The sequence below is a fragment of the Siphateles boraxobius genome, unplaced genomic scaffold (genome assembly GCF_051911475.1).
Source record: "Siphateles boraxobius isolate OS27281-9 unplaced genomic scaffold, OSU_SipBor_1 30, whole genome shotgun sequence".
Classification (NCBI taxonomy): Eukaryota; Metazoa; Chordata; class Actinopteri; order Cypriniformes; family Leuciscidae; genus Siphateles; species Siphateles boraxobius.
In genome coordinates this window covers 9,042,293-9,061,007 of record NW_027508920.1, presented here as the reverse complement: position 1 = coordinate 9,061,007, position 18,715 = coordinate 9,042,293, and positions in this window count along the sequence as shown.

Here is an 18,715-nt window from a genome sequence, read left to right as displayed (position 1 = left end):
AGATAGATTAAATAGAAAGAAAGAAAGAAAGATTAGTTAGAAAGAAAGATAGATCAGTTAGAAAGAAAGAAAGATTATTAGATAGATAGATAGATAGATAGATAGATAGATAGATAAGTTTATTAGTACATATAGAATGGTTGAAAAGATTTGTTAGAAAGAAAGAAAGAGATTGGTTAGAAAGAAAAAAGATAGATTAGTTAGAAAGAAATATAGATAGATTAGTTAGAAAGAAAGATAGATAGATAGATTAGTTAAAAAAAGAAAGAAAGATAGATTAGTTAGAAAGAAAGATAGATAGATAGATCAGTTAGAAAGATAGATAGATAGTTAGAAAGAACGATAGATTAGTTAGACAGAAAGAACGATAGATTAGTTAAAAAAGAAGAAAGATAGATTAGTTAGAAAGAAGGAAAGATTAGTTAGAAACAAAGAAAGATAGATAGATTAGTTAGAAAGAAAGAAAGATTACTTAAAAAGAAAGATGGATTTGTTAGAAAAAAAAGAAAGATTAGTTAGAAAGAAAGAAAGCTGGATTAGTTAGAAAGAAAGATGGATTAGTTAGAAAGAAAGAAAGAAAGATGGATTAGTTAGAAAAATAGAAAGATTAGTTAGAAAGAAAGAAAGAAAGATTAGTTAGAAAGAAAGGAAGATAGATAAGTTAGAAAGAAAGAAAGAGAAAGAAAGATAGATTAGTTAGAAAGAAAGAAAGAGAAAGAAAGATAGATTAGTTAGAAAGAAAGATAGATGTATTAGTTAGAAAGAAAGATAGATTAAGTAGAAAAAAAGAAAGACAGAAACAAAGATTAGTTAGAAAGAAAGAAAGAAAGAATAGTTAGAAAGAAAACGATTGGTTAAAAAGATAGATAAATAATAGATAGATAGAAAGATTAGTTTCAATGAAAGAAAGATTTGTTAGAAAGAAAGAAAGATTAGTTAGAAAGAAAGATAGATAGAAAGAAAGATTAGTTAGAAAGACAGAAAGATCGATTTGAAAGAAAGATCAGTAAGATAGAAAGAAAGAAAGATAGATAGATTAGTTAGAAAGAAAGATAGATAGATTAGTTAGAAAGAAAGAAAGATAGATTAGTTAGAAAGAAAGATAGATAGATTAGATAGAAAGAAAGATAGATAGATTAGTCAGAAAGAAAGATAGATAGATTAGTTAGAAAGAAAGATAGATAGATTAGTTAGAAAGAAACATAGATAGATTATTTAGAAAGAAAGATAGATAAGTTAGAAAGAAAGATGGATTTGTTAGAAAAAAAGAAAGATTAGATAGAAAGAAAGATAGATAGATTAGATAGAAAGAAAGAAAGATGGATTAGTTAGAAAGACAGATGGATTAGTTAGAAAGAAAGAAAGATAGATTAGTTAGAAAGAAAGAAAGATAGATAAGTTAGAAAGATAGATAGATAGAAAAAGAAAGATTAGTTAGAAAGAAAGATAGATAGATTAGTTAGAAAGAAAGATGAATTAGTTAGAAAGACAGATGGATTAGTTAGAAAGAAAGAAAGAAAGAAAGATAGATTAGTTAGAAAGAAAGATAGATTAATTAGAAAGAAAGAAAGAAAGATAGATAGATTAGATAGAAAGATAGATAGATAGATTAGTTAGAAAGAAAGATAGATAGATTAGTTAGAAAGAAAGATAGATAGATTAGTTAGAAAGAAAGATAGATAGATTATTTAGAAAGAAAGATAGATAAGTTAGAAAGAAAGATGGATTTGTTAGAAAACAAGAAAGATTAGTTAGAAAGAAAGATAGATAGATTAGTTAGAAAGAAAGAAAGATGGATTAGTTAGAAAGACAGATGGATTAGTTAGAAATAAAGAAAGAAAGATGGATTAGTTAGAAAGAAAGAAAGATTAGTTAGAAACAAAGAAAGATAGATAGATTTGTTAGAAATAAAGAAAGATTAGTTAGAAAGAAATAAAGATTAGTTAGAAAGAAAGATTGACTTGTTAGAAAAAAAGAAAGATTAGTTAGAAAGAAAGAAAAATGGATTAGTTAGAAAGAAAGATGGATTAGTTAGAAAGAAAGATGGATTAGTTAGAAAGAAAGGAAGATAGATAATTTAGAAAGAAAGAGAAAGAAAGATAGATTAGTTAGAAAGGAAGAAAAAGAAAGATAGAATAGTTAAAAAGAAAGAAAGATGGATTAGTTAGAAAGAAAGATAGATTAGTTAGAAAGAAAGAAAGAGAAAGAAAGATAGATTAGTTAGAAAGAAAGATAGATTAATTAGAAAGAAAGAAAGATAGATTAGTTAGAAAGAAAGATAGATAGATTAGATAGAAAGATAGATAGATAGATTAGTTAGAAAGAAAGATAGATAGATTAGTTAGAAAGAAAGATAGATAGATTAGTTAGAAAGAAAGATAGATAGATTAGTTAGAAAGAAAGATAGATAGATTAGATAGAAAGATAGATAGATAGATTAGTTAGAAAGAAAGATAGATAGATTAGTTAGAAAGAAAGATAGATAGATTAGTTAGAAAGAAAGATAGATAGATTATTTAGAAAGAAAGATAGATAAGTTAGAAAGAAAGATGGATTTGTTAGAAAACAAGAAAGATTAGTTAGAAAGAAAGATAGATAGATTAGTTAGAAAGAAAGAAAGATGGATTAGTTAGAAAGACAGATGGATTAGTTAGAAATAAAGAAAGAAAGATGGATTAGTTAGAAAGAAAGAAAGATTAGTTAGAAACAAAGAAAGATAGATAGATTTGTTAGAAATAAAGAAAGATTAGTTAGAAAGAAATAAAGATTAGTTAGAAAGAAAGATTGACTTGTTAGAAAAAAAGAAAGATTAGTTAGAAAGAAAGAAAGATGGATTAGTTAGAAAGAAAGATGGATTAGTTAGAAAGAAAGATGGATTAGTTAGAAAGAAAGGAAGATAGATAATTTAGAAAGAAAGAGAAAGAAAGATAGATTAGTTAGAAAGGAAGAAAAAGAAAGATAGAATAGTTAAAAAGAAAGAAAGATGGATTAGTTAGAAAGAAAGATAGATTAGTTAGAAAGAAAGAAAGAGAAAGAAAGATAGATTAGTTAGAAAGAAAGATAGATAGATTAGTTTGAAAGAAAGATAGATTAAATAGAAAGAAAGAAAGAAAGATTAGTTAGAAAGAAAGATAGATCAGTTAGAAAGAAAGAAAGATTATTAGATAGATAGATAGATAGATAGATAGATAAGTTTATTAGTACATATAGAATGGTTGAAAAGATTTGTTAGAAAGAAAGAAAGAGATTGGTTAGAAAGAAAAAAGATAGATTAGTTAGAAAGAAATATAGATAGATTAGTTAGAAAGAAAGATAGATAGATAGATTAGTTAAAAAAAGAAAGAAAGATAGATTAGTTAGAAAGAAAGATAGATAGATAGATCAGTTAGAAAGATAGATAGATAGTTAGAAAGAACGATAGATTAGTTAGACAGAAAGAACGATAGATTAGTTAAAAAAGAAGAAAGATAGATTAGTTAGAAAGAAGGAAAGATTAGTTAGAAACAAAGAAAGATAGATAGATTAGTTAGAAAGAAAGAAAGATTACTTAAAAAGAAAGATGGATTTGTTAGAAAAAAAAGAAAGATTAGTTAGAAAGAAAGAAAGCTGGATTAGTTAGAAAGAAAAAATGGATTAGTTAGAAAGAAAGAAAGAAAGATGGATTAGTTAGAAAAATAGAAAGATTAGTTAGAAAGAAAGAAAGAAAGATTAGTTAGAAAGAAAGGAAGATAGATAAGTTAGAAAGAAAGAAAGAGAAAGAAAGATAGATTAGTTAGAAAGAAAGAAAGAGAAAGAAAGATAGATTAGTTAGAAAGAAAGATAGATGTATTAGTTAGAAAGAAAGATAGATTAAGTAGAAAAAAAGAAAGACAGAAACAAAGATTAGTTAGAAAGAAAGAAAGAAAGAATAGTTAGAAAGAAAACGATTGGTTAAAAAGATAGATAAATAATAGATAGATAGAAAGATTAGTTTCAATGAAAGAAAGATTTGTTAGAAAGAAAGAAAGATTAGTTAGAAAGAAAGATAGATAGAAAGAAAGATTAGTTAGAAAGACAGAAAGATCGATTTGAAAGAAAGATCAGTAAGATAGAAAGAAAGAAAGATAGATAGATTAGTTAGAAAGAAAGATAGATAGATTAGTTAGAAAGAAAGAAAGATAGATTAGTTAGAAAGAAAGATAGATAGATTAGATAGAAAGAAAGATAGATAGATCAGTCAGAAAGAAAGATAGATAGATTAGTTAGAAAGAAAGATAGATAGATTAGTTAGAAAGAAACATAGATAGATTATTTAGAAAGAAAGATAGATAAGTTAGAAAGAAAGATGGATTTGTTAGAAAAAAAGAAAGATTAGATAGAAAGAAAGATAGATAGATTAGATAGAAAGAAAGAAAGATGGATTAGTTAGAAAGACAGATGGATTAGTTAGAAAGAAAGAAAGATAGATTAGTTAGAAAGAAAGAAAGATAGATAAGTTAGAAAGATAGATAGATAGAAAAAGAAAGATTAGTTAGAAAGAAAGATAGATAGATTAGTTAGAAAGAAAGATGAATTAGTTAGAAAGACAGATGGATTAGTTAGAAAGAAAGAAAGAAAGAAAGATAGATTAGTTAGAAAGAAAGATAGATTAATTAGAAAGAAAGAAAGATAGATTAGTTAGAAAGAAAGATAGATAGATTAGATAGAAAGATAGATAGATAGATTAGTTAGAAAGAAAGATAGATAGATTAGTTAGAAAGAAAGATAGATAGATTAGTTAGAAAGAAAGATAGATAGATTATTTAGAAAGAAAGATAGATAAGTTAGAAAGAAAGATGGATTTGTTAGAAAACAAGAAAGATTAGTTAGAAAGAAAGATAGATAGATTAGTTAGAAAGAAAGAAAGATGGATTAGTTAGAAAGACAGATGGATTAGTTAGAAATAAAGAAAGAAAGATGGATTAGTTAGAAAGAAAGATAGATTAGTTAGAAAGAAAGAAAGAGAAAGAAAGATAGATTAGTTAGAAAGAAAGATAGATAGATTAGTTTGAAAGAAAGATAGATTAAATAGAAAGAAAGAAAGAAAGATTAGTTAGAAAGAAAGATAGATCAGTTAGAAAGAAAGAAAGATTATTAGATAGATAGATAGATAGATAGATAGATAGATAGATAGATAGATAAGTTTATTAGTACATATAGAATGGTTGAAAAGATTTGTTAGAAAGAAAGAAAGAGATTGGTTAGAAAGAAAAAAGATAGATTAGTTAGAAAGAAATATAGATAGATTAGTTAGAAAGAAAGATAGATAGATAGATAGATTAGTTAAAAAAAGAAAGAAAGATAGATTAGTTAGAAAGAAAGATAGATAGATAGATCAGTTAGAAAGATAGATAGATAGTTAGAAAGAACGATAGATTAGTTAGACAGAAAGAACGATAGATTAGTTAAAAAAGAAGAAAGATAGATTAGTTAGAAAGAAGGAAAGATTAGTTAGAAACAAAGAAAGATAGATAGATTAGTTAGAAAGAAAGAAAGATTACTTAAAAAGAAAGATGGATTTGTTAGAAAAAAAAGAAAGATTAGTTAGAAAGAAAGAAAGCTGGATTAGTTAGAAAGAAAGATGGATTAGTTAGAAAGAAAGAAAGAAAGATGGATTAGTTAGAAAAATAGAAAGATTAGTTAGAAAGAAAGAAAGAAAGATTAGTTAGAAAGAAAGGAAGATAGATAAGTTAGAAAGAAAGAAAGAGAAAGAAAGATAGATTAGTTAGAAAGAAAGAAAGAGAAAGAAAGATAGATTAGTTAGAAAGAAAGATAGATGTATTAGTTAGAAAGAAAGATAGATTAAGTAGAAAAAAAGAAAGACAGAAACAAAGATTAGTTAGAAAGAAAGAAAGAAAGAATAGTTAGAAAGAAAACGATTGGTTAAAAAGATAGATAAATAATAGATAGATAGAAAGATTAGTTTCAATGAAAGAAAGATTTGTTAGAAAGAAAGAAAGATTAGTTAGAAAGAAAGATAGATAGAAAGAAAGATTAGTTAGAAAGACAGAAAGATCGATTTGAAAGAAAGATCAGTAAGATAGAAAGAAAGAAAGATAGATAGATTAGTTAGAAAGAAAGATAGATAGATTAGTTAGAAAGAAAGAAAGATAGATTAGTTAGAAAGAAAGATAGATAGATTAGATAGAAAGAAAGATAGATAGATTAGTCAGAAAGAAAGATAGATAGATTAGTTCGAAAGAAAGATAGATAGATTAGTTAGAAAGAAACATAGATAGATTATTTAGAAAGAAAGATAGATAAGTTAGAAAGAAAGATGGATTTGTTAGAAAAAAAGAAAGATTAGATAGAAAGAAAGATAGATAGATTAGATAGAAAGAAAGAAAGATGGATTAGTTAGAAAGACAGATGGATTAGTTAGAAAGAAAGAAAGATAGATTAGTTAGAAAGAAAGAAAGATAGATAAGTTAGAAAGATAGATAGATAGAAAAAGAAAGATTAGTTAGAAAGAAAGATAGATAGATTAGTTAGAAAGAAAGATGAATTAGTTAGAAAGACAGATGGATTAGTTAGAAAGAAAGAAAGAAAGAAAGATAGATTAGTTAGAAAGAAAGATAGATTAATTAGAAAGAAAGAAAGAAAGAAAGATAGATAGATTAGATAGAAAGATAGATAGATAGATTAGTTAGAAAGAAAGATAGATAGATTAGTTAGAAAGAAAGATAGATAGATTAGTTAGAAAGAAAGATAGATAGATTATTTAGAAAGAAAGATAGATAAGTTAGAAAGAAAGATGGATTTGTTAGAAAAAAAGAAAGATTAGTTAGAAAGAAAGATAGATAGATTAGTTAGAAAGAAAGAAAGATGGATTAGTTAGAAAGACAGATGGATTAGTTAGAAATAAAGAAAGAAAGATGGATTAGTTAGAAAGAAAGAAAGATTAGTTAGAAACAAAGAAAGATAGATAGATTTGTTAGAAATAAAGAAAGATTAGTTAGAAAGAAATAAAGATTAGTTAGAAAGAAAGATTGACTTGTTAGAAAAAAAGAAAGATTAGTTAGAAAGAAAGAAAAATGGATTAGTTAGAAAGAAAGATGTATTAGTTAGAAAGAAAGATGGATTAGTTAGAAAGAAAGGAAGATAGATAATTTAGAAAGAAAGAGAAAGAAAGATAGATTAGTTAGAAAGGAAGAAAAAGAAAGATAGAATAGTTAAAAAGAAAGAAAGATGGATTAGTTAGAAAGAAAGATAGATTAGTTAGAAAGAAAGAAAGAGAAAGAAAGATAGATTAGTTAGAAAGAAAGATAGATAGATTAGTTTGAAAGAAAGATAGATTAAATAGAAAGAAAGAAAGAAAGAAAGATTAGTTAGAAAGAAAGATAGATCAGTTAGAAAGAAAGAAAGATTATTAGATAGATAGATAGATAGATAGATAGATAGATAGATAGATAGATAGATAGATAGATAGATAGATAGATAGATAAGTTTATTAGTACATATAGAATGGTTGAAAAGATTTGTTAGAAAGAAAGAAAGAGATTGGTTAGAAAGAAAAAAGATAGATTAGTTAGAAAGAAATATAGATAGATTAGTTAGAAAGAAAGATAGATAGATAGATTAGTTAAAAAAAGAAAGAAAGATAGATTAGTTAGAAAGAAAGATAGATAGATAGATCAGTTAGAAAGATAGATAGATAGTTAGAAAGAACGATAGATTAGTTAGACAGAAAGAACGATAGATTAGTTAAAAAAGAAGAAAGATAGATTAGTTAGAAAGAAGGAAAGATTAGTTAGAAACAAAGAAAGATAGATAGATTAGTTAGAAAGAAAGAAAGATTACTTAAAAAGAAAGATGGATTTGTTAGAAAAAAAAGAAAGATTAGTTAGAAAGAAAGAAAGCTGGATTAGTTAGAAAGAAAAAATGGATTAGTTAGAAAGAAAGAAAGAAAGATGGATTAGTTAGAAAAATAGAAAGATTAGTTAGAAAGAAAGAAAGAAAGATTAGTTAGAAAGAAAGGAAGATAGATAAGTTAGAAAGAAAGAAAGAGAAAGAAAGATAGATTAGTTAGAAAGAAAGAAAGAGAAAGAAAGATAGATTAGTTAGAAAGAAAGATAGATGTATTAGTTAGAAAGAAAGATAGATTAAGTAGAAAAAAAGAAAGACAGAAACAAAGATTAGTTAGAAAGAAAGAAAGAAAGAATAGTTAGAAAGAAAACGATTGGTTAAAAAGATAGATAAATAATAGATAGATAGAAAGATTAGTTTCAATGAAAGAAAGATTTGTTAGAAAGAAAGAAAGATTAGTTAGAAAGAAAGATAGATAGAAAGAAAGATTAGTTAGAAAGACAGAAAGATCGATTTGAAAGAAAGATCAGTAAGATAGAAAGAAAGAAAGATAGATAGATTAGTTAGAAAGAAAGATAGATAGATTAGTTAGAAAGAAAGAAAGATAGATTAGTTAGAAAGAAAGATAGATGGATTAGATAGAAAGAAAGATAGATAGATTAGTCAGAAAGAAAGATAGATAGATTAGTTAGAAAGAAAGATAGATAGATTAGTTAGAAAGAAACATAGATAGATTATTTAGAAAGAAAGATAGATAAGTTAGAAAGAAAGATGGATTTGTTAGAAAAAAAGAAAGATTAGTTAGAAAGAAAGATAGATAGATTAGATAGAAAGAAAGAAAGATGGATTAGTTAGAAAGACAGATGGATTAGTTAGAAAGAAAGAAAGAAAGAAAGAAAGATGGATTAGTTAGAAAGAAAGAAAAAGATGGATTAGTTAGAAAGACAGATGGATTAGTAAGAAAGAAAGAAAGAAAGAAAGAAAGAAAGAAAGAAAGAAAGAAAGATAGATTAGTTAGAAAGAAAGGTAGATTAGTTAGAAAGAAAGAAAGATAGATTAGTTAGAAAGAAAGATAGATAGATAGATTAGATAGAAAGAAAGATAGATAGATAGATTAGTTAGAAAGAAAGATAGATAGATTAGTTAGAAAGAAAGATAGATAGATTATTGAGAAAGAAAGATAGAAAAGTTAGAAAGAAAGATGGATTTGTTAGAAAACAAGAAAGATTAGTTAGAAAGAAAGATAGATAGATTAGTTAGAAAGAAAAAAGGATTAGTTAGAAAGAAAGAAAGAAAGAAAGATGGATTAGTTAGAAAGAAAGAAAGATTAGTTAGAAAGAAAGAAAGATATATAGATTTGTTAGAAAGAAAGAAAGATTAGTTAGAAAGAAATAAAGATTAGTTATAAAAGAAAGATTGATTTGTTAGAAAAAAAGAAAGATTAGTTAGAAAGAAAGAAAGATGGATTAGTTAGAAAGAAAGATGGATTAGTTAGAAAGAAAGGAAGATAGATAAGTTAGAAAGAAAGAAAGAGAAAGAAAGATAAATTAGTTAAAAAGAAAGAAAGATGGATTAGTTAGAAAGAAAGATAGATTAGTTAGAAAGAAAGAAAGAGAAAGAAAGATAGATAGATTAGTTAGAAAGAAAGATAGATAGATAGATTAGTTTGAAAGAAAGATAGATTAAGTAGAAAGAAAGAAAGAAAGAAAGAAGGAAAGAAAGATTAGTTAAAAAGAAAGAAAGATAGATTACTTAGAAAGAAAGATTATTAGATAGATAGATAGATAGATAGATAGATAGATAGATAGATAGATAGATAGATAGATAGATAGATAGATAAGTTCATTAGGTTGAAAAGATTTGTTAGAAAGAAAGAAACAGATTGGTTAGAAAGAAAAAAGATAGATTAGTTAGAAAGAAATATAGATAGATTAGTTAGAAAGGAAGATAGATAGATTAGTTAGAAAGAAAGAAAGATAGATTAGTTAGAAAGAAAGATAGATAGATAGATTAGTTAGAAAGATAGATAGATAGTTAGAAAGAACGATAGATTAGTTAGACAGAAAGAACGATAGATTAGTTAGAAAGAAAGAACATAGATTAGTTAGAAAGAAAGAAAGATAGATTAGTTAGAAACAAAGAAAGATAGATAGATTAGTTAGAAAGAAAGAAAGATTAGTTAAAAAGAAAGATGGATTTGTTAGAAAAAAATAAAGATTAGTTAGAAAGAAAGAAAGGTGGATTAGTTAGAAAGAAAGATGGATTAGTTAGAAAGAAAGAAAGAAAGAAAGAAAGATGGAATAGTTAGAAAAAAAGAAAGATTAGTTAGAAAGAAAGAAAGAAAGATAAGTTAGAAAGAAAGGAAGATAGATAAGTTAGAAAGAAAGAAAGAGAAAGAAAGATAGATTAGTTAGAAAGAAAGAAAGAAAGAAAGAAAGAGAAAGAAAGATAGATTAGTTAGAAAGAAAGATAGATATATTAGTTAGAAAGAAAGATAGATTAAGTAGAAAAAAAGAAAGACAGAAAGAAAGATTAGTTAGAAAGAAAGAAAGAATAGTTAGAAAGAAAGAAAACAATTGGTTAAAAAGATAGATAAATAATAGGTAGATAGAAAGATTAGTTTCAATCAAAGAAAGATTTGTTAGAAAGAAAGAAAGATTAGTTAGAAAGAAAGATAGATTAGAAAGAAAGATTAGTTAGAAAGATAGATAGAAAGAAAGATTAGTTAGAAAGATGGATAGAAAGAAAGATTAGTTAGAAAGAAAGATAGATAGAAAGAAAGATTAGTTAGAAAGACAGAAAGATCGATTTGAAAGAAAGATCAGTAAGAAAGAAAGAAAGAAAGAAAGATAGAGTAGTTAAGAAAGAAAGATAGATTAGTTAGAAAGATTAGTTAGAAAGAAAAAAGAAAGATTAATTAGAAAGAAAGAAAGATAGATTAGTTAGAAAGAAAGATAGATTAGTTAGAAAGAAAAAAGATAGATTAGTTAGAAAGAAATATAGATAGATTAGTTAGAAAGAAAGATAGATAGATTAGTTAGAAAGAAATATAGATAGATTAGTTAGAAAGAAAGATAGATAGATTAGTTAGAAAGAAAGATAGATAGATTAGTTAGAAAGAAAGATAGATAGATAGATTAGTTAGAAAGATAGATAGATAGTTAGAAAGAACGATAGATTAGTTAGAAAGAAAGAAAGATTAGTTAGAAAGAAAGAAAGATAGATTAGTTAGAAAGAAAGAAAGATTGGTTAAAAAGAAAGATGGATTTGTTAGAAAAAAAGAAAGATTAGTTAGAAAGAAAGATGGATTAGTTAGAAAGAAAGATGGATTAGTTAGATAGAAAGAAAGAAAGATGGATTAGATAGAAAAAAGAAAGATTAGTTAGAAAGAAAAAAGAAAGAAAGATGAGTTAGAAAGAAAGGAAGATAGATAAGTTAGATAGAAAGAAAGAAAAAGAAAGATAGATTAGTTAGAAAGAAAGAAAGAGAAAGAAAGATAGATTAGTTAGAGAGAAAGATAGATAGATAGATTAGTTAGAAAGAAAGATAGATTAAGTAGAAAAAAAGAAAGAAAGAAAGAAAGATTAGTTAGAAAGAAAGAAAGAAAGATAGTTAGATTAGTTAGATTAGATTAGTTAGAAAGATAGATAGATAGTTAGAAAGAACGATAGATTAGTTAGAAAGAAAGAAAGCGAAAGAAAGATAGATTAGTTAGAAAGAAAGATAGATAGATTAGTTAGAAAGAAAGATAGATTAAGTAGAAAAAAAGAAAGAAAGAAAGAAAGTTTAGTTAGAAAGAAAGAAAGAATAGTTAGAAAGAAAGAAAATGATTGGTTAAAAAGATAGATAAATAATAGATAGATAGAAAGATTAGTTTCAATCAAAGAAAGATTTGTTAGAAAGAAAGGAAGATTAGTTAGAAAGAAAGATAGATTAGAAAGAAAGATTAGTTAGAAAGATAGATAGAAAGAAAGATTAGTTAGAAAGATAGATAGAAAGAAAGATTAGTTAGAAAGAAAGATAGATAGGAAGAAAGATTAGTTAGAAAGACAGAAAGATCGATTTGAAAGAAAGATCAGCAAGAAAGAAAGATAGAGTAGTTAAGAAAGAAAGATAGATTAGTTAGAAAGATTAGTTAGAAAGAAAAATGAAAGATTAATTAGAAAGAAAGAAAGAAAGATAGATTCGTTAGAAAGAAAGATAGATTCGTTAGAAAGAAAGAAAGATAGATTTGTTAGAATGAAAGAAAGACAGATTAGTTAGAAAGAAAGAAAGATAGACTTGTTAGAATGAATGAAAGATAGATTAGTGAGAAAGAAAGAAGATAGATTAGTTAGAAAGAAATATAGATAGATTAGTTAGAAAGAAAGATAGATAGATTAGTTAGAAAGAAAGAAAGATAGATTAGTTAGAAAGAAAGAAAGATAGATTAGTTAGAAAGAAAGATAGATAGATAGATTAGTTAGAAAGATAGATAGATAGTTAGAAAGAACGATAGATTAGTTAGAAAGAAATAACGATAGATTAGTTAGAAAGAAAGAAAGAAAGAAAGATAGATTAGTTGGAAAGAAAGAAAGATTAGTTAGAAACAAAGAAAGATAGATTAGTTAGAAAGAAAGAAAGATTAGTTAAAAAGAAAGATGGATTTGTTAGAAAAAAGAAAGATTAGTTAGAAAGAAAGAAAGATGGATTAGTTAGAAAGAAAGATGGAATAGTTAGAAAGAAAGAAAGTGTCAGGAATCTATCAGATTCATTCCCATCCACCACTCAAAGATCACTCTCCCCGGAATACTAACCACTCACACCTGTGCACCATCAATTACCTTATCACCCAGCTCTACAAAACACCCATGCACACTTCAGTCTTTGTCAAGCCTCCAACAGGAATAGACCATAACCCTCTGTCTCCTGAAGTCTCCAAGTCAACCTGAAAACCACCACGTAACATATACTTACCTTTGTATCCTTGTCCCACAGTTCCCAGAAGTCCTGCCTGGTCCCATGTTCCCCGAGTCCTGGAGATTCGTCTGAGTGTCCCACGTTCCCGCCGAGATCTCCGTGTCCGCTATGTATCTGAAATAGAAAGGGAGACGTATCAATGAACAGTGTCTGCTCACGCCAAGCTAACTAAAGGAGGATCTGCTCACCTGGAATCTGCTCTGCACGTAGTGATCGTCACCGCACCTTCACCTGAACCTTGCCAATTCACCTTGTCACTTGAATCATTGTAAATAAACTCACGTTTGAATTCACTTACCTCCGCCTCTGTGCCTGTATCCTGACAGAAAGAAAGAAAGATGGATTAGTTAGAAAAAAGAAAGATTAGTTAGAAAGAAAGAAAGAAAGAAAGAAAGATGAGTTAGAAAGAAAGGTAGATTGATAAGTTAGAAAGAAAGAAAGAGAAAGAAAGATAGATAAGTTAGAAAGAAAGAAAGAGAAAGAAAGATAGATAGATTAGTTAAAAAGAAAGATAGATTAAGTAGAAAAAAAGAAAAAAAGAAAGAAAGATAGTTAGATTAGTTAGATTAGATTAGTTAGAAAGATAGATAGATAGTTAGAAAGAACGATAGATTAGTTAGAAAGAAAGAACGATAGATTAGTTAGAAAGAAAGAAAGATAGATTAGTTAGAAAGAAAGATTAGTTAGAAACAAAGAAAGATAGATAGATTAGTTAGAAAGAAAGATTAGTTAAAAAGAAAGATGGATTTGTTAGGAAAAAAAGAAAGATTAGTTAGAAAGAAAGAAAGATGGATTAGTTAGAAAGAAAGATGAATTAGTTAGAAAGAAAGAAAGAAAGAAAGAAAGAAAGAAAGAAAGAAAGAAAGAAAGAAAGATGGATTAGTTAGAAAAAAGAAAGATTAGTTAGAAAGAAAGAAAGAAAGATTAGTTAGAAAGAAAGGAAGATAGATAAGTTAGAAAGAAAGAAAGAGAAAGAAAGATAGATTAGTTAGAAAGAAAGAAATAATAGTTAGAAAGAAAGAAATGGATTGGTTAAAAAGTTAGATAAATAATAGATAGATAGAAAGATTAGTTTTAATGAAAGAAAGATTTGTTAGAAAGGAAGATAGATAAGTTAGAAAGAAAGATAGATTAGAAAGAAAGATTAGTTAGAAAGAAAGATAGATTAAGTAGAAAAAAAGAAAGAAAGATTAGTTAGAAAGAAAGAAAGAATAGTTAGAAAGAAAGAAATCGATTGGTTAAAAAGATAGATAAATAATAGATAGATAGAAAGATTAGTTTCAATGAAAGAAAGACTTGTTAGAAAGAAAGAAAGATTAGTAAGAAAGAAAGAAAGATAGATTAGAAAGAAAGATTAGTTAGAAAGATAGATAGAAAGAAAGATTACTTAGAAAGATAGATAGAAAGAAAGATTAGTTAGAAAGAAAGATAGATAGAAAGAAAGATTAGTTAGAAAGACAGAAAGATCGATTTGAAAGAAAGATCAGTAAGAAAGAAAGAAAGAAAGAAAGATAGAGTAGTTAAGAAAGAAAGATAGATTAGATAGAAAGATTAGTTAGAAACAAAAAAGATAGATTAGTTAGAAAGAAAGAAAGAAAGATAGATTAGTTAGATAGAAAGAAAAATAGATTAGTTAGAAAGAAAGGATTAGTTAGAAAGAAAGAATGAAAGGATTAGTTAGAAAGAAAGATGGATTTGTTAGAAAGAAAGAAAGGATTAGTTAGAAAGAAAGGATTATTTAGAAAGAAAGATGGATTTGTTAGAGAGAAAGATAGATAGATAAGTTAGAAAGAAAGAAAGAAAGAAAGATAGATAGATAGATAGATAGATAGATTAGTTAGAAAGAAAGGAAGATTAGTTAGAAAGAAAGAAAGATAGATTAGTTAGAAAGAAAGATAGATAGATTATTTAGAAAGAAAGACAGATTAGTTAGAAAGAAAGAAAGATTAGTAAGAAAGAAAGAAAGAAAGAAAGAAAGATAAATTAGTTAGAAAGAAAGATAGATTAGTTAGAAAGAAAGAAAGATAGATTTGTTAGAATGAAAGAAAGACAGATTAGTTAGAACGAAAGAAAGATAGATTTGTTAGAATGAAAGAAAGATAGATTAGTGGGAAAGAAAGAAAGACAGATTTGTTAGAAAGAAAGAAAGAGATTAGTTAGAAAGAAAAAAGATAGATTAGTTAGAAAGAAAGATAGATTAGTTAGAAAGAAAGATAGATTAGTTAGAAAGAAAAATATAGATTAGTTAGAAAGAAAAAATATAGATTAGTTAGAAAGAAAGAAAGATTAATTAGAAAGAAAGATAGATTAGTTAGAAAGAAAGATAGATTTGTTAGAATGAAAGACAGATTAGTTAGAAAGAAAGAGATTATTTAGAAAGAAAGAAAGATAGATAGATTAGAAAGAAAGAAAGATTAGTTAGAAAGAAAGATAGATTCGTTAGAAAGAAAGAAAGATTAGTTAGAAAGAAAGATAGATTCGTTAGAAAGAAAGAAAGATTAGTTAGAAAGAAAGAAAGAAAGAAAGGAGGATTAGTTAGAAAGAAAGATGGATTTGTTAGAAAGAAAGAAAGATGGATTAGTTAGAAAGAAAGATTAGTTAGAAAGAAAGAAAGATGGATTAGTTGGAAAGAAAGAAAGAAAGAAAGATGGATTAGTTAGAAAGAAAGAAAGAAAGAAAGAAAGAAAGAAAGAAAGAAAGAAAGAAAGAAAGATTAGTTAGAAAGAAAGATAGATTTATTAGAATGAAAGAAAGACAGATTAGTTAGAAAGAAAAAAGATAGATTAGTTAGAAAGAAAGATAGATAGATTATTTAGAAAGAAAGAAAGATTAGTTTGAAAGAAAGATAGATTCGTTAGAAAGAAAGAAAGAAAGATTAGTTAGAAAGAAAGATAGATAGATTATTTAGAAAGAAAGAAAGATAGATAGATTAGAAAGAAAGAAAGATTAGTTAGAAAGAAAGATGGATTTGTTAGAAAGAAAGAAAGAAAGGATTAGTTAGAAAGAAAGGATTATTTAGAAAGAAAGATGGATTTGTTAGAAAGAAAAATAGATAGATAGATAAGTTAGAAAGAAAGAAAGATAGATAGATTAGTTAGAAAGAAAGAAAGATTAGCTAGAAAGAAAGAAAGATAGATTAGTTAGAAAGAAAGATAGATAGATTATTTAGAAAGAAAGAAAGATTAGTTAGAAAGAAAGAAAGATTAGTAAGAAAGAAAGAAAGAAAGAAAGATAGATTAGTTAGAAAGAAAGATAGATTAGTTAGAAAGAAAGAAAGATAGATTTGTTAGAATGAAAGAAAGACAGATTAGTTAGAAAGAAAGAAAGATAGATTTGTTAGAATGAAAGAAAGATAGATTAGTGAGAAAGAAAGAAAGAAAGACAGATTTGTTAGAAAGAAAGAAAGAGATTAGTTAGAAAGAAAAAAGATAGATTAGTTAGAAAGAAAGATAGATAGATTAGTTAGAAAGAAAGATAGATTAGTTAGAAAGAAAGATAGATTAGTAAGCAAGGAAAAAAAGAAAGAAAGATTAGTAAGAATGAAAAAAGAAAGATGGATTAGTTAGAAATAAAGAATGATAGGTAGATTAGTTAGAAAGAAAGATAGATAGATTATTTAGAAAGAAAGAACGATAGATAGATTAGAAAGAAAGAAAGATTAGTTAGAAAGAAAGATAGATTCGTTAGAAAGAAGGAAATATTAGTTAGAAAGAAAGAAAGAAAGAAAGAAAGAAAGAAAGAAAGAAAGAAAGAAGGATTAGTTAGAAAGAAAGATGGATTTGTTAGAAAGAAAGAAAGATGGATTAGTTAGAAAGAAAGATTAGTTAGAAAGAAAGAATGATGGATTAGTTAGAAAGAGAGAAAGAAAGAAAGAAAGAAAGAAAGCAAGAAAGAAAGATGGATTAGTTAGAAAGAAAGAAAGAAAGAAAGAAAGAAAGAAAGACAGAAAGAAAGAAAGAAGGATTAGTTAGAAAGAAAGATTAGTTAGAAAGAAAGAAAGAAAGAAAGAAAGAAAGAAAGAAAGAAAGAAAGAAAGAAAGAAAGAAGGATTAGTTAGAAAGATAGATGGATTTGTTAGAATGAAAGAAAGATGGATTAGTTAGAAAGAAAGATTAGTTAGAAAGAAAGAATGATGGATTAGTTAGAAAGAGAGAAAGAAAGAAAGAAAGAAAGCAAGAAAGAAAGATGGATTAGTTAGAAAGAAAGAAAGAAAGAAAGAAAGAAAGAAAGAAAGAAAGAAAGAAAGAAAGAAAGAAAGAAAGAAAGAAAGAAAGAAAGAAAGAAAGAAAGAAGGATTAGTTAGAAAGAAAAAATGATTAGGTAGAAAGATAGATAGAGTAGTTAGAAAGACGAAAGATAGATTTGTTAGAAAGAAAGAAAGATGGATTAGTTAGAAATAAAGAAAGAAGATTAGTTAGAAAGAAAGAAAGATTAGTTAGAAAGAAAGAACGATAGATTAGTTAGAAAGAAAGAAAGATAGATAGATTAGTTAGAAAGAAAGATAGATTAGTAGAAAGAAAGAAAGATAGATAGATTAGTTAGCAGGAAAGAAAGATTAGTTAGAAAGAAAGATGGATTTGTTAGAAAAAAAGAAAGATTAGTTAGAAAGAAAGATAGATTAGTTAGAAAGAAAGAAAGATTAGTTAGAAAGAAAGAAAGATAGATAGATTAGAAAGAAAGAAAGATTAGTTAGAAAGAAAGATAGATAGATGTGGCGGGGGAGGCGTGGTTCAGCGAGGTCTGCGACGAGAGAGAGAGTGGAGAGACGAGCGGCGGTAGGTGGGTCGAGTGCAAAATGACTGACACCTGTGTCTCGTTGCAGTAATTGGCGTGGGGAGGCCGTATAAAGTCAGACGGGAACCAGCGTTCGAGGAGAGAGGGCTGAGGACTCGTGGGATCGTGGAGGAAAGAGGACTCTATGGACAAGTTACCGAGTACTTTGTACTGTGAATGAGATTTATGTTGACGAGCGCATGTGGCGCGAGTGTGATCTTAGTTTTATTGAATAAAATAACCACGAGCCTCAGCCAGCCGACCCCGGTCTCCTTCCTTCTCACACATACACACAAGGGAAATACAACAATAGATTATTTAGAAAGAAAGAAAGATAGATAGATTAGAAAGAAAGATTAGTTAGAAAGAAAGATAGATTCGTTAGAAAGAAAGAAAGATTAGTTAGAAAGAAAGAAAGAAAGAAAGAAGGATTAGTTCGAAAGAAAGATGGATTTGTTAGAAAGAAAGAAAGATGGATTAGTTAGAAAGACAGATTAGTTAGAAAGAAAGAAGGATGGATTAGTTAGAAAGAAAGGAAGAAAGAAAGCAAGCAAGAAAGATGGATTAGTTAGAAAGAAATAAAGAAAGAAAGAAAGAAAGAAAGAAAGAAAGAAAGAAAGAAAGAAAGAAAGAAAGCAAGAAAGAAAGATGGATTAGTTAGAAAGAAAGAAAGAAAGAAAGAAAGAAAAAATGATTAGGTAGAAAGATAGATTGATTAGTTAGAAAGACGAAAGATAGATTAGTTAGAAAGAAAGAAAGATGGATTAGTTATAAATAAAGAAAGAAGATTAGTTAGAAAGAAAGAAAGATTAGTTAGAAAGAAAGAACGATAGATTAGTTAGAAAGAAAGAAAGATAGATTGATTAGTTAGAAAGAAAGATAGATTAGTAGAAAGAAAGAAAGATAGATAGATTAGTTAGCAAGAAAGAAAGATTAGTTAGAAAGAAACATGGATTTGTTAGAAAAAAAGATAGATTAGTTAGCAAGAAAGAAAGATTAGTTAGAAAGAAAGATGGATTTGTTAGAAAAAAAGAAAGATTAATTAGAAAGAAAGATAGATTAGTTAGAAAGAAAGAAATACTAGTTAGAAAGAAAGAAAGATAGATAGATTAGAAAGAAAGAAAGATTAGTTAGAAAGATAGATAGATTATTTAGAAAG